The 27,855-nt window shown below is 38.1% G+C and overlaps 1 long non-coding RNA gene across 2 annotated transcripts; it reads right to left on the minus strand.

The window, feature by feature from the left end:
• On the minus strand, nucleotides 1-26,361 carry LOC137636416 (uncharacterized). 2 transcript variants are annotated; one of them, XR_011043092.1, is made up of 6 exons: nucleotides 26,335-26,361; nucleotides 21,421-21,584; nucleotides 14,869-17,076; nucleotides 14,296-14,502; nucleotides 13,208-13,416; nucleotides 1-222 (listed from the first exon to the last, which is right to left on the minus strand). It is a non-coding gene; the product is annotated as an uncharacterized lncRNA (long non-coding RNA). The 2 variants fall into 2 exon arrangements; XR_011043091.1 differs by lacking the exon at nucleotides 26,335-26,361 and adding an exon at nucleotides 22,466-23,283.
• Between the last annotated feature and the right edge of the window lie 1,494 nt (nucleotides 26,362-27,855).

Below are 27,855 nucleotides of genomic sequence, written 5' to 3' on the forward strand. Positions count from 1 at the left end.
ATACTATCATATACCTTACTGAACTACCTAATTACTATACCAATAGTAGTTCATTATTATCTATAAGGAAGTCCATTTATCCAATAAATTGCTTGATTAGTGTTGTAAATGACCAATTGAAATAATCACACAGGCAATCCTTGCGCTTCAGACGTGCGACTACTTGATATTTCGTAGGTAGAGAATCTTCTTTGAGATCTATTCTTGAAAAGCGTAGATCTTCTGAAAAAACAAAGGAAATTAATAACAATATACATGATAAAGGTCTCTCAACTTATGATGAGTATAAAATTACTTGGCTCTAACCATGATCCAATCTCCATACATATAAATTTCATCGCATTTAACAGAATCATATCACTATTACTATTACTTGCTAAGCTACAACCTTAGTTGGAAAAGCAGGATGCTATAAGCCCAGGGGCTCCAACAGGGAAAATAGCCCAGTGAAGAAAGGAAAAAAGGAAAAAAATAATTTTGAAATTTGTATTTTTCCTAGTAAACAAACTTGGAGCTATTTATAGGGGTATATTTTCGGCGTAGCTGATAGACGAGCCATGACAATTCTAGCGAGGGACAACCACCCCATCCGCTGGCCATTCTTAGTGGTATTATTAACATCCTAATTTCTTAGACCTGGCTGTGGCCTTAAGACCAATACAACCCAGCCATGCAATCTAGTAAAATATATCTACATCGATGGAAAAAAAAATCATGTTCCCTTCTGCCAATTATCACCTGAATCTTTCGAGCGAAAGAAGAGACTTGACTTGCTCTAGGCAACCTTCTCTCCTATGAGAACTGTCAAACTTTTTCATAATGCCTGAGAACTAGTATCTACTGTATTTATAAAGAAAATAATAAATACTAACTTTTCACACAGTCCTTCAAGACTTTAATAACAGGAGAAACTATTTCCCTAATTAATATCTAGTGTAATTCATTGTTTCAATTTTTTATTATCAATTTGCTTTTTAATTGTAAAATATATCTTACATTGTTTCCTTATAAACAACCTTCTATACTTTAGTTTTATTTCTTCTATTGCAACAAGTATCCATATTATCATCATTATTATTACTTACTAAGCTACAACCCTAGTTGGAAAAGTAGGATGCTATAAGCCCAAGACCCCAACCGGAAAAATAGCCCAGTGAGGAAAGGAAAAAGAAAAAATATGTTAACCCTTTTACCCTCAGGCTATTTGGAACTTTCCAACCCTTAACCCCCAGGCATTTTTTTTCCAAGCACATTTTGCAATACATATTTTTTAAATTGCTCTAACAGCCTTAATTTTCATCAGAGGTGTCAGGTTGGTCTCATTCTTTAGGAAAATGCCTGAAGTTTCTCATTAAGTTATCAAAAAAAAAAAAAAAAAAAAAAAAAAAAAAAAAAAAAAAAAAAAAAAAAAAAAAAAAAAATCCCTGAAGTTTCTCATTAAGTTATCAAAAATATGCAAAAAAAAAAAAAAAAAAAAAAAAAAAAAAAAAAAAAAAAGTAACGCAGTTTTTTCCAAGGACGTACCAGTACGTCCATGGGGGTAAAGGGATGAGTTTTATGAAACGTAGCAGTACGTCCATTGGGGGTAAAAGGGTTAAGAACAGTAACAACATTAAAATAAAATAAAATAAAAGAGGCGACTAAAAGGGACGGGACGAGGGGGCTAAGAACCTCCTCTCCTGTATCTACATCCTGTGAGACATCGACAAAGAGATGGAGCTGAGGGGAGAGTGACTGCTCCCCGCACTCTAGTTTTGGGGTGTTTGAATGTGCGTGGATGTAGTACGATAGAGAGTAAAAGATGTGAAATTGGAAGTATGTTTAGGAATAGAAGGATGGATGTATTGGCCTTGTTTGAGATGAAGATAAAAGGAAAGGGTGAAGTGATGTTTGGTGAAATGTCTGGTAGAGTGTCTGGGATTGAAAGGGGAAGAGCGAGAGAGGCTGTGGCTTTATTGCCGAGTGAATGGACGACAGGTAAAGTAGTGGAATGGAAGGAGATATCATCTAGGTTAATGTGGGTAAGGGTTAGGTTGGGTAGGGAATGTTGGGCGTTTGTCAGTGCGTATGGGCCAGGTAGTGAGAAAAGTGAAAAAGAGCGGAATGAGTTCTGGAATGAATTAACTAGGTGTGTAGAAGGACTGGGTAGAAGGAATTATGTAGTTGTCATTGGTGACTTAAATGCTAGGGTGGGCGCTGGAGAGGTAAAAGGTGTCATTGGGAACTATGGCGTACCAGGTGAAAATGAGAGTGGTGAGAGACTGGTAGATGTGTGTGTTGAGCAAGAGATGGTGATAAGTAATAGATTTTTCAAAAAGAAAGATAAAAATAAGTATACATGGGTAAGAGTGGCAAATGGAAGAGTAGTAGAAAGGGCATTAATGGATTATGTGTTGATAACTAAAAGAATGTTTGGAAGATTGAAAGACGTGCACGTGTTTAGGGGTATGGCTAACGGTATGTCTGATCATTTTTTGGTGGAAGGAAAATTAGTTGTATCAAAAGAATGGGGGAATAGAGTAGGTGGATGTAAAAGGGAGGTAGTGAGGGTTGAAGAGCTAATAAAACCGGGGGTAAAAAGTAAATATCAGGAAAGGTTGAAAATGATATATGAGTAAGAGAAACTGGCAATTTAGAGGAGGAGTGGAAGTTAGTAAAAGAAAATTTTGTTGGGATTGCAAGTGATGTGTGTGGTAAGAAGGTTGTTGGAGGCAGCATGAGGAAGGGCAGTGAATGGTGGAATGAAGGAGTGAAGGTAAAAGTGGAAGAGAAAAAGAGGGCTTTTGAAGAATGGCTGCAGAGTAATAGCGTAGAGAAGTATGAAAAATATAAAGAGAAAAATGTGGAAGTAAAGTGCAAGGTACGTGAGGCAAAAAGGGCAGCTGACCAGAGGTGGGGTCAGGGTTTGGGTCTTTCATATGAAGAGAATAAGAAATTTTGGAAAGAAGTGAAGAGAGTAAGGAAGGCTGGCTCAAGAATAGAAGAGACAGTGAAAGATGAAAATGGAAGGTTGTTAAAAGGAGAGGCGGCAAGGAAAAGATTGGCGGAATATTTTGAAAGTTTACTGAATGTTGAGGATAAAAGGGAGGCAGATATAATTGCTGTTGCAGGTGTTAAGGTGCCAGTGATGGGAGATGAGAATGAGAGAGAGATTACAATAGATGAAGTGAGGAGAGCACTAGATGAAACGAGAGTAGGAAAAGCATCTGGTATGGATGGTGTGAGAGCTGAGATGTTGAAGGAGGGGGTTGTGACTGTACTTGAATGGTTGGTGAGATTGTTTAATGTGTGTTTTGTGTTGTCAATGGTACCAGTAGATTGGGTTTGTGCATGTATTGTACCACTATATAAGGGTAAGGGATCTGGAGAAAGCGTATGATAGAGTTGATAGGGAAGCAATGTGGAATGTAATGAGGTTATATGGAGTTGGTGGAAGGTTGTTGCAAGCAGTGAAAAGTTTCTACAAAGGTAGTAAAGCATGTGTTAGGATAGGATATGAAGTGAGTGATTGGTTTCCGGTGAGAGTGGGGCTGAGACAGCGATGTGTGATGTCGCCGTGGTTGTTTAACTTGTATGTTGGAGTGGTGAGAGAGGTGAATGCTCGAGTGCTTGGACGTGGATTAAAACTGGTAGACGAGAATGACCATGAATGGGAGGTAAATCAGTTGTTGCTTGCGGATGATACTGTACTGGTTGCAGACACAGAAGAGAAGCTTGGACGATTAGTGACAGAATTTGGAAGTGTGTGTGAGAGAAGGAAGTTGAGAGTTAATGTGGGTAAGAGTAAGGTTATGAGATGTACGAGAAGTTCCACCATTTGTTGCAGCAAATGGTGGAGTGGAAGCAGATGTACGTCAGAGAGTGAATGAAAGTTGCAAAGTGTTGGGGGCAGTTAAGGGAGTAGTAAAAAATAGAGGGTTGGGCATGAATGTAAAGAGAGTTCTATATGAGAAAGTGATTGTACCAACTGTGATGTATGGATCGGAGTTGTGGGGAATGAAAGTGATGGAGAGACAGAAATTGAATGGGTTTGAGATGAAGTGTCTAAGGAGTATGGCTGGTGTATCTCGAGTAGATAGGGTTAGGAACGAAGTGGTGAGAGTGAGAACGGGTGTAAGAAATGAGTTAGCAGCTTGAGTGGATATGAATGTGTTGAGGTGGTTTGGCCATGTTGAGAGAATGGAAAATGGATGTCTGCTAAAGAAGGTGATGAATGCAAGAGTTGATGGGAGAAGTACGAGAGGAAGGCCAAGGTTTGGGTGGATGGATGGAGTGAAGGAAGCTCTGGGTGATAGGAGGATAGATGTGAGCGAGGCAAGAGAGCGTGCTAGAAATAGGAATGAATGGCGAGCGATTGTGACGCAGTTCCGGTAGGCCCTGCTGCTGCCTCCGATGCCTTAGATGACCGCGGAGGTAGCAGCAGTAGGGGACTCAGCATTATGAAGCTTCATCTGTGGTGGATAATGTGGGAGGGTGGGCTGTGACACCCTAGCAGTACCAGATGAACTCGGTTGAGTCCCTTGTTAGGCTGGGAGGAACGTAGAGAGTAGAGGTCCTCTTTTTGTTTTTGTTTCTTGTCGATGTCGGCTACCCCCAAATTTGGGGGAAGTGCCTTGGTATATGTATGTATTATTACTTACTGAGCTACAACCATAGTTGGAAAAGCAGGATGCTATAAAGCCCACAGGCTCCAACAGGGAAAATAGCCCAGTGAGGAAAGGAAAAAGGAAAAATATGTTAAGAACAGTAACAACATTATAATAAATATTTCTTATATAAACTATAAAAAAACTAACACAACAAAAGGAAGAGAAATTAGATAGAATAGTATGCCAGAGCGTACCCTCAAGCAAGAGAACTCTATCCCAAGAGACAGTGGAGGACCATGGTACAGAGGTTAAGGCACTAGCCAAGACTAGAGATCAATGGTTTGATTTTGGTATATCCTTCTCCTAGAAGAGCTGCTTACTATAGCTCACACTAAAGTATTTATGAAATTAAACTTTACTGTTACTACTTAAATTCGCAGCAAATTTCCACCTCATACTAGTCAAGTGGTACTTAGGTTATTTCTGCCGAAGTCTACACCCATACATACTTAATATAGACTCGTGACTATAAGTTAACAATATTCATGAAAAACGAGCATGGACAGTGAATATTATCAGAATAAAATTAATGCTAGATGGAGAAAGCTGGCCAGAAACATCAATCCCACATAGAAGTGGGAAAAGATGCAGACAAAGAAGACTTTACAAAAAAAGTTAAGACACATGGAAATAGGAATGAAGCAACGTTGGGTTTTCTAATGTAGGCTAAAACTTTCTAAAACCTTGAACTGAAATTCTATCAGTTTTTGGAAGTAATTTTAACCCACTGTCCAAATAAATCGTAAAATTAAGGTACTAGAAGTTTAACAGTAAAAAACTAACTTCCAACTTTACACTCAACTGTAGGTTTTTAAATGCAATCGGAACATTAAATGAATTTTGTTTTAATTCATGGCTTTGTAATTTAATACACTAAGAAAGCAAGAGTTTTGTATTAATTTCTGGAAATAACTTTTAAGTGAACAAGATTATAAGATCTCTGTGCATATTCAAGTTTTTAAAAGTAACAAACAGATGATAAACTCGAAAATGTTGCTGTTGCCCAGTGTTTTTCGAAGTGATTGTCGTTAATTCAACATGACTGACGTTGATACTTCACCCTTACCAATGTTAAGTACCATAGGTTGTTTTGGCAGCTTTTGACAGTACCGGGCATTTGTTCTGTTTCCAATATGGTGGTTTTTAGTTTTGGAAGCGATTGTCCTGCCGAGTTATCGGCAGCCATTTTGGGTTATGTTCGCTTCGGTAAATATTCTAGTTAATTTTGCCCATCTGGTACTCTGTCATCTAAGTTATATCACTTACGTTTATGGCCTTTTAGTGTTATCATTAATTTTTACTATGGTATTTATTTGCTTGCAAGTCCAATTTGGACCTACGAAGAATAGCGATTTAAAGAATAGCGAATTAAAGTTTAGCGATTTAGTCTGTTAGTTTGTACTCGCCTCAGAGGCTTCGATTTAGACTATATCCTTGTTTTTTTTTTGTTACGTTGTCGTTATTCTTCGTTCTTGGTTATTACTAAGAAAAGCAATCAATTTTATTATGTTCTTGTTTTATTGTGTGAGGTTAGTTTTTTATTATGTAACCTTGAGAGCGAAAACAGAGACTGCTCGTTCCCTGTTCTACAGATATGAGTTATCCCTTCTCTCGTTTTCTTTGTTAGCTCGAGTAAGAGAGGTGAATTTCCCGTTCTCCGTTTTTATACGATCACGAGTTATTCAAGCCTCCTCTTAGTATCAGAGTTGATGATAGTACGTTTAATATTATAAACGTTTTTATTGATGTGGTTACTGTTAATATAGCTAACACTATTAATAGGTACGTTAGTGTATGAGTCATTAATTGGGGTCGTTTTATACCGACACCCTTAGCTCCGCCTTGAGTTATGCTCCGCTATATGGATACTCATTGGGTGAGAACTAGTTAACGTTCAGGAGCAGATTTTTGGAGTGCAACGGTGAAATCCGGCACTCGGACTCCGGCTGAAGCCTTTTACACACGAACCTTTGTCATGTTTGATCATAATTACACCGTTACGGCCGGCTTCACGGGAGATAACACAATCATTCATTGAGGTTAATGTTATCGTACCGGGAACGGTCACGATATCACGGTGACGGGCCTTTGCTACCGGATCTCCGGTACAAACAGAGATCAAGCAGACGGCCAGAACCGGAGTTAACAATGTGATACCGATGAAGACTTCACAGTTTCATTATTACGGTCCCTTTTTCATCGAATCTCCGGCTTCACTGGAGATAACACAAACATTCAGTATTAGAGAATGTTATCGTACCGCTGAGGATCACGTTTTCACGATGACGGACCTTTGTCACTAGTTCTCCGTTACAAATAGAGATCAATCAGACGATCAGAATCAGGGTATGAACCCCTTTTTCATAAATAATCACAATATCGTTATTACGATCCTTTTCATCGAATCTCCGGCTTAACCGGATATCGTACAGGCGATCAGCATTGAGGTTAATATTAGTTTTCCTCTGGTGTTCACGTTGTCACTATGACGGACCTTTGTACCGGGGATTGTTACCGGAGCTCCGGTACAGACAGAGATCACTCAGACACGGGTGGCCAATCTCTTGTTTTTGCTGTAAAGGAAAGGATTTAACATGAATACAAAGTCAACTGTACTTACTTTAATGACACTTTGAATTTGCGTTGGTAATATTCATTAGTTATTCTTGAAAGTCCAAATAAAAATATATGAACATAACTATGCCTATATTTATGCATATATTTAATTCTAACTATGTATAAATATGGATAAATATCCATACAACATCGTGTTCAAATAGAAATAAATTGATTATGCCTATATTTATGCATTTTCAATTCTAACTATGCCTAAATATGAATAAATATCCATACAACATAGTGTTCAAATAGAAATAAATTGATTGTGCCTATATTTGTGCATATTCAATTCTAACTATACCTAAATATGAATAAATATTCATACAACATCGTGTTCAAATAGAAATAAATTGATTATGCCTTTATTTATGCATATTCAATTCTAACTATGCCTAAATATGAATAAATATCCATACAACATAGTGTTCAAATAGAAATAAGTTTCCACTCAGTACTGGGAACCAAACGTTGGCCCCTTCTAATGAAGGGCCGGGTCGAGACTAACCATGCCATGAGAGGCTATCTACTGTTCCTTGAAACTCTGGTCAGTGAACAGATGAATCAATAGAATACTAATAGCCAGTAAATAATGTTAGACCCGGTTCTGAACGTCTGAGTCAGGGGTGGCCAACCTGTGGCGGATGCGCCAACAGTGTCACATTTCATGAATACAAGTGTCGAACTATACCCCAAAAGATAGTACATTAAATGATTTTTCTTTAAAATTGATTTTTATAAGTTATACAGCTGATCCCAGCCTGTGAATAGGATCACTAACCAAAGTTCAAGGAACATCCAGACTTATGTCCTCTTTCTTTTACAGAAGGTTCGCCTACATGGTTCCCGTCAGGATGATGATGAATCTCTCTGGCCTGCAAGAGAGGCTCTCCGCCCTTGGTTATCAAGGTTGGGAAGAAATGCTCCATCTAGAGGTCCCTATCTCCTCAGAGTGTCCTCTCTAAGGTTGGACGACGACCCCATGGACGGGCAGGTAGGTGGGGGTGAATTTTGAGCCTTCAGCTTTGCAATTACCTACGTCACCGACCTAGGACCCTTAATGGATCCTGATGTTCATGTTACCCTGCATAAACCGTGACTGCTAAAAGCAACACATTCTAGGGAAAACCAAGGGGCTATGACGGAGTTCAAAAGTATGGTAGTGAGTCGGATCCGTTCAGGAACTCAGAAGTTTCCCCCTACAGCCCCAGGCATATCGAAGTAACCTCCTTCGATAAAAACAACGCATAGAGATTTGCCTTACATGTTCCATATATAGATGGTACCATAAATCTGGATGGCATAGACGTCCTCCCTCTGGGGGACCTAGAATTTACTCCCAGGTACTAGAATTCCCGTTCAATGGATTCGTTCGATTGAAAGAGATTGCCTTGGTTAGGTTAAACAAGGTACCGAAGGTAACAGTATTATTTCCTAAAGGGCAGGCCCGATCTGTCTGGACCAGGATGTTGTCAGTCTGGGGGGTACGATAATTCTAAGATCTGCCCTTCCAATTCGACCTACACGTTTGATGGTCTGATCGGGTTAGTTGTGGGAAATACGTTCTGTCTGAGGCCTCTATCAGACAGGAATCGATAGTCGGTTACCCACTCGTCATCACAGCCTCCCTCTGATTCGACGTCTATGCATCCAAATCCCCCTCATCAGGTGGTCTACCTCACTGATTCACCAGGTACACAGCCCAACCCCGTTGGGATGTTTTACCTGCATACAGCCCTAGATCCGAACCCTCAGGCTCCTCTCGTGGACACCAGAGAGGAAGCTACAGGAGTAGAAGACAGTCTCGCCATCGAGACGGACCTAGAAAAAAGGGGGCTCGGAGAAGGAAAGTACCTAGATTCACCCCCTCACAACGCGGTGGTCCCGGTAGGGGGTAGACTTTACCACTTTTGAGACCATTGGACCTTCGATCTGTGGGCTCATAGCATAATCTCTAAAGGTTTGAGGTGAAAATGGCCACAAGGTCCTCCTCCTCCACCAGTGACCTTCTCCCAGAAATCCACTCCCATCCTGGAAGAGTACACCACAGGGTTACTCAAGAAGAAGCAATCAAACGGGATCGATCACTGAAGTTCCAAAGCCACCTGTTCACAATTCCGAAGAAAGGCTTGGCGGCATTGAGAGTGGACCTGGACTTGTCAAGCTAAACTCTTACATTCTCTGCGACAAGTTCCGGATGTTGACTATCTCTCAGGTACGGACCTTACTTCCCCGTAGGACCGTCACCACCTCTGTCGATCTTACCGACGACTATTATCTTGCGCTTTTAGCTCGAAACTTCTCTTCTTATCTGGGTTTCCGCCTAAGCAGGAAAGCCTTTGTGTTCAAGACATGCCCTTTGGCCTCAACATTGATCCCAGGATATTCACGAAACTGGGAGAGAGAGTGTTAGAACAACTCAGGAACCAAGAGATACAGATCATTGCTTATCTGGCCGGTTGGCTCATTTGGGCCCGGCCGGTCATAGAAGGCAACAGAGCTACGAAGAAATTATTTCAATTTCTCGACAACCTGTGATTTCGGGTCAATCTCCAAAAAATCTCGCCTGCAACCATCAGTCCGCTTAGAATGGTTAGCCATTCAGTGGGACCTTTCGAAGCACACGTTGTCTCTCCCTTCCAAAAGGAAAGAGGAATAGTTTCCAAGATCAAAAAAAAAAAAAAAAATTCTCAAACACAAACAGGTGTCCGAAGAGCCTTAGAAAGTATCCTCGGACTTTTCCAATTCACTTCAGTAACTGATCTAATAAAAGCCAAACTCAAAGACATCAATCGAGTTTGGAGAAAGAGAGCTACAGTACCTATAAGAGACATGGTCTCGAAGATCCCCTCTGTCTTGAAAATGAGACTACGCCCATGGTTCGAACCGAAGGACCTCTCCAAATCGGTTCCTCTACAATTCCCACCTCCACAAGTGACATTCCATACAGCCGCGTCTCTAAGTGGATGGGGGGGATTACTCCGAACATTAGATGTTTCAGGTTCTTGGTCACTCTCCATGAAACAGTCCCATATCATTGTTCTCAAAGCCATGGCAGTGTTCTTGACCCTGAAGAGAGACTCTCCTCCGAGGTCGACCCACATCAGAGTAGTGTCAGACAGCACAGACGCAGTACACTACGTCAACAGGGGAGGATCCAAGTCACCCAACCTGAATCAGATCCTGGTCACTATCTTCGCCTGGGCAACAGAAGAGAACTGGTTCCTGTCAGCACCTCACCTAGCGGGAGGCCAGAATGTGAGAGCGGACTCACTATCCAGGACGGATCCACTGGAGTCAGAATGGTCTCTAGACATAATTTCATTCCGGTGGATACTCAGGCTCGTTCCAGGCCTCCAGGTAGATCTATTCGCAACTCAGATGAATCACTAACTTCCTTGTTATGTGACCCCAACCCTGGACCCTCGGGCTTATGCCATGGACGCATTACCCCGGGATTGGAACCATTAGAAGAAGATTTCCCTATCTCCCCCAGGGAATCTTCTAAAAACTTTTACACAAACTACGCTCCTTCCGGGGCGCAGTGGCTTTAGTACCACCTCACTGGCCAAGAACAGTTGGTTTCCTCTCCTCCTCGAGTTGAAACTCAGTCCCATCCGGATCCCGTTCCTCAAACTGACCCGAGTATCCAAACTCACTGTGTCAGATTACTCAAGGATAGCCAAAACTCTAACTTTGTGGACTACAGGAAGTTGGCAGCTCGTAGAGATGCGAACATTGAACCGGAAACGATCTCTTCATCGAATGGGACAAAAAGGGACTCGACAATTCGCCAATATGATTCGGCCGTTAACAACTAGTAGGTCCCCTAAGAGTGCAGACCATACTCGTATGTCCCCGCATTTAGCCATCTCTTTCTTGAGGTTCCTATTTGACAAAGGCCTAACAGTTAGCACTTTAACCACCATCAAGTCAGCTTTGAAGAAGATCTACCTTGTTGGGTTCAACATTAACCTAGCTGATTCCTATTTCTCATCAACCCCAAAAACATGTGCTAGGCTTCGACCTTCGGTTCGGCCACAAAAGGACTCTTGGTCTCTGAACGGTGTTCTCAAACTTGCGATGGACACGGACAATGAATCCTGCTCTTATATCACTCTTCTTAGGAAGACTTTATTTCTAACGGCTATGGCCTCAGGTGATGGAACATCAGAACTAGCAGCTCTCACGAAACCCGGAAAACATAGATTTCCTCCCTTCAGCCGAAGTACTCCTTTTCCAGACAAAGCTTCCCTAGCTAAAAAATGAGGATCCGCAAATAGGTGCTCCTCTCGGAAGATTATTCTTCATCCCCAGGATTTTTCTCCGTGTACAGTCACACTCTCAAGCCCCTTTTTAGCTAGAACTGCCACCCGCTCGTCTGGCCCCTTGGTTATCAGGGAACAAGGAGGTACTATTTCCATTCACGGTATCAGGCAACAAATCCTCTACTTCATTAAACATACTAATCCGGAATCATTTCCCCAGGCTCATGATATACGGACAGTAGATGCCTCCAACAATGACTTCCAGAACAGGGACTTCGATGATTTTAAAAAATATACGGGTTGGAAATCCCCTATGGTTGTCAAACGCCAATATCTAAAGATCTTACAGGCCCTTAAATACCCGACGATGGCAGAGGGGAGCCTTATCTCTCCCCATTAATCTCCTCTTCTTCCTTTCTTCCATCTCTTCTCTTCTCCCTCCTACCCGCCACTCACACCACGTCGCCGCTCTCCTTGGTAGTTCGTTAGCCCTATGATATTTGCCATGTTTAATTCCTATGGTTTAACTGTTATTGTAGTTACCGTTCCTTTAATGTTTAGATATACTTAGACATGTAAGGTTTGATGCCTTTTGCGATTCGACACTCAGTTGGTTCCTTGTCGTCATTATTATTTAACCTTACGTTCCCTATGTCATTTGGCTGGTTGGTAATTGGACGATTACTTTATTATATCATAGTATTGTCGTACATGGTGATTGTATTCTCCTCATTATGTTATTAATTTATTGGGCTTGGAAGGCATTCTCTGGTACTTTTTCGCCGGCCGTCACAGGTCGACCCAGAAAAGGGATTTTGACGAAGGAAAAATCTATTTCTGGGGAGAGACCTGTGACGCCCGGCGAAACCCTTCCCGATTATTTTTGTACGGACCCACCCTTTTCCTTGCCAAGCCATATGTTCTTGCAGAAGGATGACCTGGTGAGCGCGAGTGGTAGGTGTCGGTAGGGTAACCCAACTGTATTCTCTAGGGCCTGTCACGGCCCTCCCCCTTTGATGAAGGGATTATCTAAATGGAAGACAGCCTGTGAATAGTGTTTTACAAACGCCCTTTTTAGATATACGACACCAACAAGGTGCTCGCGCGAGGGTTGTAACCTCTGCATTCCATGCTTTTAATTTTCTCTGGTATATTTGGAAGATTTATATCAGAAAAAGTACAAAGAAGGACTTTTTCGCCGGGCGTCACAGGTCTCTCCCCAGAAATAGATTTTTCCTTCGTCAAAATCCCTTTTTAAACAGTAATCTAGACTACTGTACTTTTAATTTGATTGGGCATATGATTCAGTAACTTTTATGTCAAAGGGTCAGATTACAAACATCATATTATAAAAAAATTCTAGACACAAACATAAAAAAAAAAAAAAAATGAAAACAGCGTACATTTTAGGGGTTATTGTGGTAAGTGGACTCCCAAAGAATTTCTGTTTAAAGGCTAAAGCAGGGAATCCAAAACGGCATATAATACCAATGAAATAATTCTCTCTCCTGCTCTAGACCAGAATTTCAACAAACAAAGCATGGACTAAGTGTGTACATGGGAGACCACAAGTTCAGGCTCTCTTGAAACAATCACAGTAACCAAGGTATCATTGGAAAGGTTGCATATTTGCTTCTAGTGACTAAAGAAAAGTTATATTCATCAGTGCCTTACCTTTGCTGCCAGAGGAAAATCCTGGCATTCAGCCAATCCACAAATAAGTCTTTGGCCAACTTCAATGTACGGCCTGGAATCTGTCGGCTTCGTAAAATTGCAATTTCAGCCTACTGCAACATAACTTGCAGCCTTCGGTCAACTTTTACATACAGAGCGCTTCTCCACTTAAATTCTCATGCTGGGTGCCATTCTCCCATCTTATCAGCCTGAAAAAAATTTAAAAATTAGACTAACTATTTCATGGACAATAAATCCTTTAGTACTATCTAAATATAGGCCTTTAAATTACGTTCTAGTCTCTACATTGTACAGTAACACAAATCAAGTAAATGTAGAGATTTTTAATACTATCATTCTAAATGTTTTCAATACTCCACATAATGGATAAGATGTATAAGATAAAAAGTCTTTTGAATGAAAAAAATTTACTGGATGTTAATATACCGCAAACTATCAAAAACTAGTCTTAATCACTAATTATATTATTCATTTGTATATCAAACCATTGGGTTTTAAGTACTTCTGAAATAATAAAACAGCCTTCATAAGGCATAGAGTTTTGTTAGGTACAGTTAATCTTAAATCCTTAATTGGTTTTACAGCAATATTGCAAAGTATTGGAGCACCATTATATTCTACTAATCCAACTCATATTAGTCAAAGACACCCTTCACAGGGTCCCACATTTATTACCTCCGCCAACAAAGTTGGAAGGAGGTTATGTTTTCGCCCTTAAGTTTGTGAACAAATTCCAGACCACAATTTCAATCCTTGTATAATGAAATTTGCAGGTATTAACTGTTATGTAAAAAGCTGGAAATGATTAAAGTTTGGAAGGTCCAGGTCAAAGGTCAAGTTCACGGTCAAGCGAAATGTTCAATTCGCGTAACCAGCCAAAGTTTGGACATCGTTGTCATACTCTTAAAAACTTGGTTCATATTTGAATGAATGAAAATCCATGCCAATTAATACATGTCAAGGTCAAAGGTCAAAGTTGAGCAAAAGGTCGAGAAATAAGCTGCCGCGGCATAGGTCAGCACTCAACTGATTGCCCTCTATTTCAAAATATTTTATCAATGTCTTACCTTTACCTGTAGTAGATCTAGGCCTTGGCCAAATTCTCAAATTGAATTTAATCTGGCCTACTAGAAACAGGACCCCTAGTCCTTGGCCTCCTTCACAAAAGGATTAACCATCAGCACGACTACCATTCCTTAAATAGCTCTCACTGCGATGAGAGACGAGCTATTTTTTTAAGTTTCTAGTGATACCCATTATTCTCAAAACATACCCTGAAAGAAAAAACAGATTTTAAGGTTGGTTAAAGATCTTACCACTTCTCAGGCATTCTTATTTGTTGAGAAAATCTTTTTGTGATACCCTACTAGTGGAGTAGAAAGTCAAGTTATAAAAGCTTTAAGGTATCGTGATTTACCAATCATAATTCTCCTCCAAGCGTCACTATTAAATTTATTAGAACAATGTTTTAAATGTAGGAATGAGTTCAAGGTGTACAAAACTACTGCAAGCTAACCTAGTTTACGTAGTCTTAGCAAAATCGTAACACTTAAATATTTAAGGAGAAAACCAAAATAAGTAGTTACATTAAAATAAAGAGCTATAATATAATTAAATTCCAAATATTACACTTTACTTACTTGAGGAAATTCCTCAGATGATAATAGATGTTCCCCACAAGACAAAGTAGGGAGCTTAACTTCACTGCTGTAATACTGCTATTCCTGTCTCAAGTGTGTTGGCGAGACTTGCTAGGAAAAACCCAGGACTTGCACACCTTCCCACATGCAGGGTACATCAAATGAGGGCTTGGAATTGAAGAAATTTCTTGTTTGGCATGATACTGCAGCCAATTTAGGGTCAGGTGATCAGTGAAGGTCATGCTTCAAGGTTGTTACCCAGTTATTTTGCTACCCAATCATTAACCTCATTTTCTATATAAGTGATATTAGCCTCTGTAAGCATTATAAACATTGTAAATGCTGTTTGAAGAAAGATCTGTCAAGGCTTTGAGCCCTTTGGAAGAGTTCAATTTCAAATAAACTTGAGTCATTGCAAATATAAAGGAGATATTTATGACTGTAGTTAAAAGGAACTCACATAAATAAATAAATATAGGCAGTCCTAGTAGAGTTTTCTACTTTGCAAGGGATTTTCATTTCTTTCAAGTATGACACTTTGTTGGTGCAACTCCTCATAGGACTGCCAAGTCTTCAGTAGCCAATCTTAAATTGTCCGTGTATTTGTTTGGGGAGGCATTCATTAAATACTCAAATTGCATGATCAAGTATGTAGTTGGCATTTAAGGGGGGAATAAACCCTTTATATTGTGCATTCTATTCATCACATATATGGCTTGCAGTTTTGAATGTGGAATCATGTTTATCCAAGTGGAATAAAGTTTTTCCAAGTAGGGTCCAGGATTTTTCACCATATCCCTAGCCCATAATGGTTTCAAAAGGCTTTCACTCCATTTTGGAGGTCATCTTTTTCACCTTCAATGGCCTTTTACTTGTTAGTTCTGGTTTAAATTTTCTAGAAAAACATCGTCGTAGTACTTTCCGTTGATGATCATCTGATTTATGCTTCTTTTGTTTCCTGTGAACTTTTTTAGTGTCTAGTGCAATGTGCTAAAGAGTCCTTACACAGGGATAGTGGTATGATCTTCTAAATACTCAACCATTCTGGTTCATGGTACTTATACTGTCTACCCTTTGTTGTGAATGGGGTATTTCATAAATACTAGGTGTGAATCACAGTCTCGCATTTGGCCTTTTTTCAGCATGATCATTGCATTCATCTTCAGATGCTTCATATTTAAACTTTCCTTGTTCATTGGTGTAAACTGTAGCTACACCTGGATGATAGTATCAATGTTAATTTCTTATCCTGTGTTAAAACTTAATTAACCTGTTACTAATGTGAATTGCAGTCTAAGATGACATCTTACGTTTAAGCATTGTCAGAACTCCAGATCTGGTTTCTGTACTTTTCGTGGTGTCAAGAGAATGACTAGGTTTATTCCAGTATCAGAAAACCTTAAAATCGAATGGTTATGAACTACAGTACTATGCATAACAGTAATGCAAGAATAAATTACTTCATAGACAGTGATATCTCCTTTCCTTGCTTTTAGAAATGTTGTGGCTTACTTTCTCTGCTTTTCTTTTTAACAACAAAAGTTTCTCTAATAAACAGAGAAATGCATACCATCTTATCTCAATAGTATGATTCTATCAGTTTTGTTATATTTGTGATGCGTCAAACCAACATTCTCCTACCAAATTATATAAAATAACTTTTATAGTTACGTAAGCCTAGAAAACATAGCAGGAATATTAAAAACCTCCTAGCTCAGGGTGCATTATTAAGATGCATAAGCCTATGAAATTTGCAATTAGAAATTATCCACTCATCGGTGTGTTAGGGAAGGTGATAGGTGTAATCAGCCATAGGTAAATTATCAAACTAACAACCTCTCTACATTGTAGCTGTTCATTAGCTAAGATCTGCATTGATATCCACCACAGACTTTAAGTAAGAGTGTGAATAGTCTGTTCATATCACACCTATCGACAATAATTCAGCCATATTTTCTTTATCACCAGCTTTGACAGGTGCCATCATTATCTTGGTATTTTGTCAGTATTGATTTTTGTCTCCTAGCCACATTCAATTTTCCCATCCTATATTATGGCAATTCTGTCGGAAATCTATTGTTCGAAATGCTATTCTTCCATGTACTTTGTGCACACCACAGGATCCTCTTACTAAACGATGCATATTCTCGAATGCAGATGTACAGTAAGTCAGTAATGTGGTGTACTATGGTAGCTCTTGTAGAAAACCTGTAACAGTAAAGACCTCTATTCAGAAAAATTTTACTACAACAGGATGAATAAGCTTGCTTACACTGCGAGGTATGAAAAATAAATTGACAGTCCTAGGTACTCTGTTGTCTAAAGTAATATGCATAGAGAAAGGTCACTTCACAAATATAATTTCATGCCTTTAAGAACTACAAGGTAAGTTAATAAAAGTTCAGCAAAGGGCTATTATATAAATGTCTAACTCAACTTACAACAATGCACTCTTAGAACTGCAAATATTGCAAATAAATAGACAGGTTGAGTCCCTAGTATGGATTAATTTTTTCTTAATATACTTTAGTATTGCATCAAATTGAATCTTCATTCAAAGAATAAATTTCTACAAAACTTTGAAACAAAGACTTACAACTTATACACAAGTTAAATTTCTATAAAGTTGTTTCCTAAATAATTTAATACCCGTGATTTGAAGAGAAATGACAAGAGTAATGTCAATCTTCAATTTTCATCTCAACACCACAACTTTGAACAAATAATATGTATTCAGGAACACTTCAGAAGTATATTTTGTCCAAAACACTTTTAATCAACTAAAACTGCAATGATCTTATTCACAAATTCTGGGGACCTTTTCGACAAATCAAGTCTTCTTTAAACTATATAATCTTAGCCTCAATTTCATAAAATATAAATTTTGCTAATTTTCCACAAAAATACTTTTGAGAAAATTATTTTTGGCCAAAATACCGTAGATGATAAAACTAAAATTATTAAGAGACCTTATCGACAAATCTAGTATTCTTTAAACTTTGTAATCTTTAGCCTCAATTACATAAAATATAAATTTTGCTAATTTTACACAAAACAAAACGTTAATAATCTTTTATACCATCCCCCTTACACTTTCATAAAATGGGATTATGTAATGACTAATTATTTGCATAATTTAAAAGCCCTAATGAACTTCATGATTCATAAAAAAAATAAAACTTTACTGTTTGTTCAAAATGACATTCTGAAACTATATTGATAAATATATAACCAAGATGTATCACAAATTTACATTTAATTTGTATTTCTCCAAACTATACAAACGCGAGTCCTTCAATAAGAGTTTTAAAATTTATAACAAGGTGGTAGCTACAAATTGTGGCGGATAAGATCCACACACCTGACAGGCCATTGCTCAGCCCACTTAGACTTTAACCTAGGACGCTGAACATTAACCACTTCACTATGATGACAGTGTACATTAAGGAAAAAAAAAAAGAAAAAAAAAGTCAGGTCTAAGGGTGTAAGATGTACCCGAAACATCATTTACATAAATAAACCCTATGGAAATTGCAATCATTCGTTTATCATACCAAAGAATACAACCCATGGTTGTACATCACAACTAACGATATTTTACTAAAATTGATTTCCCTACATTTTAGCACCTTTCTTCAGCCAACCAACAAATACTTTAGGATTCTATCCTTTATTCCAAATTGCGTATGGGCTATTATGTTGACATATATAATCACATACCACTTTTTACCCCACGGCAACACTCCCTATGTGAGGCATTACTCTCCCACTACTGACAACCTAAGCTTAGAGAGACAGCTACTCTCATAGCTCACCCTACCAGCAATTGACACTCTCTATTCTAGTTTATATTCCCGATTACATAAGGGCTATTCTAGCGCATTTCTATGTTGGTGTAAATGATTTAATCACACAGGATGTATTCTCTACTGTGAGACAGTGAGACATACCTATGTTGCTCTCCCCTTCTGCAACCCAAAACGCCAGTCATGGAAGTTGCCGAGAACTGCTGGTTTAGTCTAATTCCTTCACAAAATTAGATTTAAAATCCTATCAAATAACCATCATACTACAAACAATTAACTGAAAATGTCTTAATCACCTATTTTACTAAAATTTTTCTAATTCCACCATCAGGAATAGCATTTCATATCTCTTTCCCGTTTCAGCGCTGTGGATAAATTTCTAGTATTGCGGTCTGAAGGTCCGAGTCCTCTTCAGGTAGCGTTGAAGTGCCCTCACGGGACAGAAGCCTTTTTAATGAATGGATGGGAAAGAAGTTTTACCAGGAGTCACGGATGGCCAATTCCAGGTTTTATCCACGAACTCCAATACAAAAGTAACGGAGATGATCTTCCATCCGTTCAAATGACTAATGACTTGCAAGTTGACGTGCCGTTCACCTCTCACTTTACCGAAGGCAAAAAGGAGAAGACAGACAGTCTTGAGGGTTAGATCCCTATCTGATGCCTGTCTCAAAAGTTCATACAGGGGCCTCTTGAGGGACCCAAGAATTTGGGTGATATCCCACGCTGGTGGTTTTGAGCTTTATGGGAGGACAAGACTGCTTGAAGCTCTTCATACACAGACAGCTCCCACAAAGAAGAACAGTCTATGCCCTTCATTGTGAAGACTTGGCTCAAGACCCGGCCTAGTGATGGTGTTTCTATCTTTCACTGCTGAGACTGATGAGCTTCTCCCTCAAGGTAAATGAGGAAACCAGCTATTAAACTAAGAGCCTCTGACCAAAAAAGTATCCCTTCTATGACACCAATTACAGAAGATGGCCCACTACCTCCAGTAGACAGTGTCAGAGGATCTGTGCAGATATCTCCGAGATCTCTTGTGCAGTACCTAGCAAACAGCCCTTTGCTTGGATATGTTGGATAATCACAACCTATATATTAACAGGATTGCCACAGATGTGGTACCTCTGCAGATTGGCTCAAAGTAGGTTAGACTTCAATGAAAATCAGAAAATCTAGATGCCATATGGTATGTTAGCACTTTGGGAGCTGCGAGGGATATTCCGCTGTCAACATGTTGCCCACTCATCGAATCGGCTAAAAAGGAGGAAAACCATAAATATTAATACTAAGAGCTCCTTGTTTAATGAGAATAGGTCAACACTACATCCATGAGGCTGCTAATTCGGTAGTCCAACGGGAAGATACTCACTACTTCCTTGTCTATCGTCTATCAAAATATCCAGACTCCATCCACAAGGACAGAATCAGCCATTGCTCCAGGTATCAAACAGACAAATACCAATGGTGAGAGCCAAGCATTCGACAGGTTTGACCAATTAGGTGAAAAAGGGCAAGAGACTTTGAACTGGTACAATGCTAACTCGGAGACTTCCTGATGGTGGCTCGTACGGTGCTTGCCGTCTCCCTCTTGAAGGGTGTCTTTTTGAAAGATGAGTTCAAAGTTAAGGTCATTTACTGGTCTCAATCCCTCAAATTACTTCTTAACTTGAAAAAGAATAAAAGATTGGAAAACAGTTCCATACGACTATTAGCGTGTTCTTCGACATTATCTTCACCTTGGATTATTGGCGAGAGCTTTCTGGGATCTCGGATAGTAGGTGTTGTAGGTGGTCGGTGTACGGGGGCCAATGTATGGAAAGCAGTATCTGTCCCAAAAAACTTCCTTCTACCCTGTCTTCAACTCAGTGGTAGTGCCACTTTACCAAATGACTTGAACAGGCTTCCATCTACTCTACCCACCTTTTAAATGTCCTCACGTCTTGTGCTCCCTGTGCAGGTACAGCAGCACGAAAGGCGGGTACCACAGAATAACACTTGGTCCTAGCATTGGCTAATACCTTCAACAGCTTCTCAGTGGATGGATCACCAATGCTAAGGGAAGACTAACTTTTTCAGGTCAAAGTCCTTGCTAATGTCGTCACAAAGTGGGAGGCATATTATATGTACTGGGGGAAGGTGACATTCAAACACTATCCAAGCTTGTCTTGATTGTAAACTGGGGTCCCCAAAGGCAGCACACTAAGAACCAAGGGCAAGGAGCTAAAGAGGAGCTTCATCAACAGCTTGGGCACAGCCTCCTCTGAAGCCATTTTAAAATTCTTTTTCTTTATCCCATACTCTATCCACTGCAGAGGCCACCAGAACTTCCACTCACCCAAGAAGAACTTTGAACAATCACAACCCCATGCACATAGGGCACAAGGGATGGGGATCAAAGACAGTACTACTCAACCTTGTTCCAATTGCAGAAAGGCTTACCGAAGCACACCAAATGTCCGCACATGGTTTGCAAAATTCAAAAAGAAAACACAGAGGAGAGAGAAATTCATACAGGCAGGTATTGAAGATGTATATTAAATGCATACTGTTCATTAGCTGAAATCAAAGTGGCTCAAAAGTAGCCCGACAGTAACTTCCACTCACTAAATTTGAACAGAAACATTCTAGCTACAATGAGATACTACAGTACAGTACTGTTAAAGAACGAGTGTTTTTATTCATGTAGGAACCAAAACACAATCTGAGAATTGAGAGGATGACGACAAACAGACGTTCAACTAACCTGTACATTCGAGTTGGAGTGAGTGGTATTGCTTCTCTTGACACTATTGCAGGTGCAGATGAACACGTTCCCTGGACAACTCGTTGGTAAGTCTTCGTATATGTTCCGCAGTACTTCGGCCTGTGTTGATTGCAGCTATGTTGTTAAGGTTAATAACAACAACCCTGAAAACAAGAATTCAATAGATTCTAACGGCAAAACTCAGGGTAAATATTTACACAGTATATAGTGATGGCAATTAAATCTTTAAAGGTTAAGTCTACCAGGGAGTATTTTACATGAACGCTCTTTATTTAACATCAAACTACATTAATTGCACAAACAATTATGTGTTCGGTTATATCAAGAATAGGAACAGCTCTGCATGTATGAATAAAAGAGAAAAAAAAAAAAAAGAGAAAGAGTTACAAGGATTTTGGAGGTCTCAAAAGACGTTTTAGTCCATCCACAGACACTCCACTTGCATCTTAGGTAGAGCAATTTACTTCAAGCATTTAAAGTTCTTATGATCTTGTCCAACTTATTCTTGAACTCGTTTACCGAGTTACTGTTTACTACATCCGCTGGAAGTCTATTCCAAGTATTTGCATTTTTGTATGAAAAGAAATTGCCACATTGAGAGGCGTTGTATCTTCTCAATTCCAGTTTGTATCCGTTACGTCTAGACTGATTTATGCTAAGCGCGAATAAATTGTCTTAACCCTTTTACCCCCAGGCTCTTTGGAAATTTCCAACCCTTAACCCCCAAGGGGTTATTTTTTTCCAGCACATTTTGCAGTAATTTTTCTAAATTGCTCTAACAGCCTTAATTTTTGTCATAGAGAGGTCAGGTTGGTCTCATTCTCTTGGAAAATGCCTGAATTTTTTCAAAAAAATTATCAAAAAAAAAAATGAAAAAAAAAAAAAAAATTTTTATAGCATTTTTTTGCAAGGACGTACCAGTACGTCCATGGGGTAAAGGGTTGGGTTTTGTGAAACGTACCAGTACATCCTTTGGGGGTAAAAGGGTTAATCTACATTTGCGAGAAAGATTTCACAAACTTACCGATTACATAAAATATCACGATCCTAGGCATATCCAGTTTGGATATCTAGCGAACATCAGGTCTTTTTAGCGATACATTTATAAATTCAATTTTATGCATATAGTAGTCTATACTTGATAGCTAGAATTAAACTCAATTTCCTTGAACAGTTACATATTTCTTCTGTACTTAGAAGCATTGATCATATAAAAAGGCTTAAGTTTTTCTAATAGGAGAAAATAATGTACATTTATAAGTTAAACTTTAGTCATTTTTGTAACATGATACAAGTTGTCTTGCAATTCTAAAACGTTACCAATAGCTATGTACTCTATCAAACACTACCATTTTGCATTTATAATGTTCTAATATTACTGTATAAAAAGATTGCATGGATTATGAGTTATGAATCTGAATTTAGAATTGTAAATGAAAAATTGAAATTTTTTTTATTTCAGATTTTATGTTGCAAGATTAAAATTTACGCAAATGCTAATTAACTAAGTCGGTCTTTTACTATCAGATTTTAATCTCTTGGAAAAATAAAATTTCAGCAAATGCTAATTATCTGAATCAGTCTTATCATTATAGATTTTAATCTGTTGCAAAATTTACATGTACATAAATTCTAATGATCTAAATCGTAGTTTTTTTTTTTTTTATAATTACTGATTTTAATCCATTTTTCAAAACTGAAATTTACAAAAATGCTAATGATCATAATCGTAATTTTATTAATACAGATTTCAACAATGCAAAATTTTAAATTCATTCGATATATGCACAGAACTGACTTCATGAATGTACCGCTACGACTGTTGCCATTGTTGGTTGAAGTATGTCTGAAACAAAAATTATCTAAATCAATTACTTTACTTTCTAAGACAATATAAAGGAAGTTCTTCCTTTACAAAATAAACTGCCGTACTGTATACAAATCCCTTAATTATTTTTCTCTGATAAGTTTTACTCATATTACAATTTAATACTGAAGGGATCAATAAACGGATTTTGACGTAGGAAAAATCAATTTTTGGGTGAGATAGCCATGTCGACCTAATGGAAGTTCCCTTCGGCAGCTTCCTACTGTATAATATTTCTGCGAGCAATATTACAAGAGAATTACCATCAGGTATCACGGGGGGGTCTAACCCCGGAACGACTATCCGAAGCTATCGTGTATAATCAGGGACGTATCCGAAGATAACCATAGATATCTGCACCCCCAATAGACTTTACCCAGCCTAATCCACTAAGGGGAAGAATAAGTGAGGAGCCGTTAGACATATGTTTTTAACATAAAGCCTAATTGTTTATTGTGTCCGTCTAAAATATATTTTCCTCAGCACAAATCAGCGTCAATGACCGTAGATGTCAGGACGCCAGATAACTCCTAATCAATCAATAAAACCTCAATACGGATACTTATCGACTTTCGAGCTATGTGACTGACGAATGATGGGATTTTCGACGGTGACTACGACTGGTCTATCTGGTGACGTGGTTACAACGTCCATCAAACCAAAATTTTAAGAGGTAGAAATGGCCAAATAAAGCAAATTTTAAAAAAAAAGGCCAGTCAAAACTTTCAAAGCAACAGTACATTATACAACAATCCGTAATTGCTGCCATTTTAGTTAATATATTAATTTCTAGAGACAACTTCTGTAAAAGTTTTGTACGAGTGCTGGCTAGTTTGGCCTGTTTTTTGTGTGACTAACGAGAGTGGGGGTCATATTAACTTACGCATTGAATGAAAAAAATTCTAAATATTTAATTGTACGATGCCATTGTTTACTATTGGGAGACTGATGGTGGGTTGCCGCAGGTGTTCGCATCCGATTTTCCCAGTTCTGTTTTTTTGCATGATGCAATTATACAAATCAATCAAGAGCTTCCAAATATTTAAACAAATTCAGGATTGTTATACAAGACTAATTTTTTCCCCGTGTTTGTTCCACCATGATTACAGACACCACCTCCCAGAGACATGTAAAAACTACTACATAATTTAGCATACAATCACCTACTTTATTAATTGATTATAATAAAAATGCTGTCCAATCAGTATATAATTGGTTCACCTGAAACTCGAAAAATGTCCCCAAAATTACCAACAATTATGTAGAGCTTACCACAACAGATAAAATATGTCTACTTGCGATCCAGGGAGGAGCATGACATGAATTTTTGGTAATTATGAAGCTAGAAAATCCCGCCACTGACATGAAGACATTTTCCCAACTGATCCTTTTTTATGTATACATTTCTGACAATTAAAATTGCTGCCAAACACTCATTTTTGGCATTACTCAAAACCCCACAAAATTTTTCCTCCAAAAAACAGTTTTCCCAGTGGGATACCCCATAATGATTTTTAACGGGTTATTGCCCCACTATGGTCAGAAATGGCTCAAGCAAAGTATGAAAACTACATCTTAACCTACCCAAGGGCATAATAACAGTCAAAATCTAATCAACAGCATATTTCCCATAAATCCCACTATACTTTTTCAACATAACCAAACCTCCTTGACCAAATAACCCTACTGGAAATGGTCTTGCCTGGCAATCTGTTGAACAGGGGTTAAAGTTCCGTTCAAACTTGACACGTTCTTTGCAATCTGTTGAACAGGGGTTAAAGTTCCGTTCAAACTTGACATGTTCTTTAAGTGTCTACAACCTTACCATCCTTGTGATCTAAGGATGGGTTTGGTAAAGCCTGCAGAGTAAATCAACACCCATTGCCTGGCCCTCCCAGGTCCTAGCTTAGGTGGAGGGGGGGCTTGAGCACCATGTATTTATGGACAGTTTCTAGGCCTCTGTCATTGTCCCTTACCTCTTCCATTCATTGAGTGGCCTTTAAAACTAGATGTCAACATGGCAGCATGACCTTAGGGTCTTAATTTTTAAAAAATATGACCTGTATGGTATATCCCTTCAACAGAAAACTCAATAATCTCCAATATTTGATATATATATATATATATATATATATATATATATATATATATATATATATATATATATATATATCAAAACACACCATCATTGACAATTTCATGGTATAATTAATGTTAATATACAATACCATTATATAGGTGTTATTAATATCACTTACCAAATTAAATATTAACAATGTACTGATATTCCATAGCTAGGCTAAACTTTTCCCTTATAATAGCTTACAGTTTCCCTATAATAAATTACCAGCAGGTCTTGGACAGGTACAGCTAGAATAATGGCCAGCCTACAGCTATGGCTTCCAATCAAACCGTACACTAATGATCCCGGTTACTAAGACACTAGCCATTGCCCAAACAAGGAGTCTCTAACCAAGCAAGGACACTTGCTCATGGTACCTATGACGTCACTAGACAATATGGCGGCGAGATCATTTGGACAAAATTTTTATTTTCACTTACAAAACTGCCCCAAGGAGTTTTCGGAGGGATACATAGCTATTGTATTATACACTCTACTTATATGTATATGAACGCAAATGTAAGAGAAAAAGACCGTATATATGCGTACATATACGAGAAATATTATATCTACACCCAGAATATATTTAATGTCGTTGATCGTATTTTCATGTTAATACTGCCAATGGGATAACCAATTTGTCGATGCAATAATAAAGTCAAAATTAATAAATATATAATTAATGGCTACGTAAAGAAACATCTTAAGACACGCCTACCAGTTTGGGGTCTCTAAGTACAAGGGCCATATTGCTTTGAAAACAGTAAAATAACCTTAAAATCTTTCATAAACTAATCTAGATGCGATTAGCAATTGTATATTAACCCACCTGGCATTCAGTAACCCCTAAAATATAATAAATTCGCGAAAATTTCGAAATGTTTTGGGCCGACAGCCGGCTTACCTGCTTAAGACTTCAATCACACGTCCGTCCACTTTCAAACTTAAAGCAACAATGACAGTGACAGATGACGTCACGCCGTGACAACTTCTCGTAGTAAAAGTATTGCCATATCTCAGAATATTTTGCTAAACTCAGTTATAAAACTTTTTATATATCTTATCTCTACTTTGTTACATATTTTGATAATCCTGATACGAAAATATAATTTTAAGATAATTTTGATTATATTTTAGTCTGATGAATCGCTATAATTTTAGATATATATTCTAAAATTTAAAATAGTATTGCCAACTTAATTTGCTAGTAATTTCAAAAGTCCAGATTTTAAAACAATAATACCTTTCTCTGAGGATAATATATGATTGTATTTGTTGTTACAGAGACTTTCTTATTAAGCCCCTATTCTATTATGATAAAAATAACCTTCACAAGTTACTAAATCTAGTTTTTTATCCATTGCTAAATGTAAGCAAAGATATCCAAGTGTAAAGTAAAAAACACTATTTTGGCCAATCAAAATACATTATACTTATATTGCCTTTTTTTCATTAGTTGAAATTCTTGGGTCTTAGCTATTTAGTTTGTAAGTGATTCGTTCATTGGATAAAATGAATCCGCTAGATTTAACGTTCATTAATATACAATTATGACGTATCATTAATTAAAAAGATAATTAGTGAATTTATCAAGAAAGTAGAATAAAATAGATACATTATATTAAAAATAAGTTAAATTTTAAATCAACGTAATAGTAAGATTACCTCAAACAAGTTTATAGATACTGCAGGGTAGTATATAAGTAGGCCCACATCATATAAAAACATATTCATATAATGTACATACTCATATGCATAAGATTGCGTAGGCTAAATGCAATGTATGAATACATCCATGTCTAAAGTTTGGCTTTCGCCAAAGCCTTAGACCAAGTAATACTATTATTTCTGTACGATCTCCAATGCTGTACAGAAATCCCTTGATTGTGGACAGTTAGTTTGTATAATTGTTTCAAACTTTTGTTCACGAAAAGAGACAGAATTGTTACACCGAGACTGGCCATACATACATATGATTAGCACCCAGATCGCCTATCCATAAAGTTAGTACCAGGGACGTCCAGGCAATGGCTACTGATGACTCAGCAGACAGGACTATAGGCTCCCTCAAACTCCCCATCCCTAGCTCACAAGGATGAGGTGAGGTTCCATTTATAAGTTTTTCTTACACTGAAAATATTCCTTACAATTTTCGGTTAAATGGACCATACGGCTTTGTTTACATATTTTAATTTAATATTAAATCATGTCCTTTTTTTAGATTTTTTTGATACACAATAAGTGTGCTTGAATAAACTGTAGAAGATCCTGGGGAATATTGTGTGATAAGAGGGGAAGGGCGAAAGTAATAATCGCGGTTTTATAGAAGTGTAGTTAGACCAACTTTGGTGTATGGAGCTGAAAATTGGCCAATCAATAAGCCTTAAGAAAGGAAGATAGATGTGGCAGAAATCAGGATGTTACA

This window comes from Palaemon carinicauda, unplaced genomic scaffold, assembly GCF_036898095.1.
Source record: "Palaemon carinicauda isolate YSFRI2023 unplaced genomic scaffold, ASM3689809v2 scaffold293, whole genome shotgun sequence".
In the NCBI taxonomy this organism is placed as follows: Eukaryota; Metazoa; Arthropoda; class Malacostraca; order Decapoda; family Palaemonidae; genus Palaemon; species Palaemon carinicauda.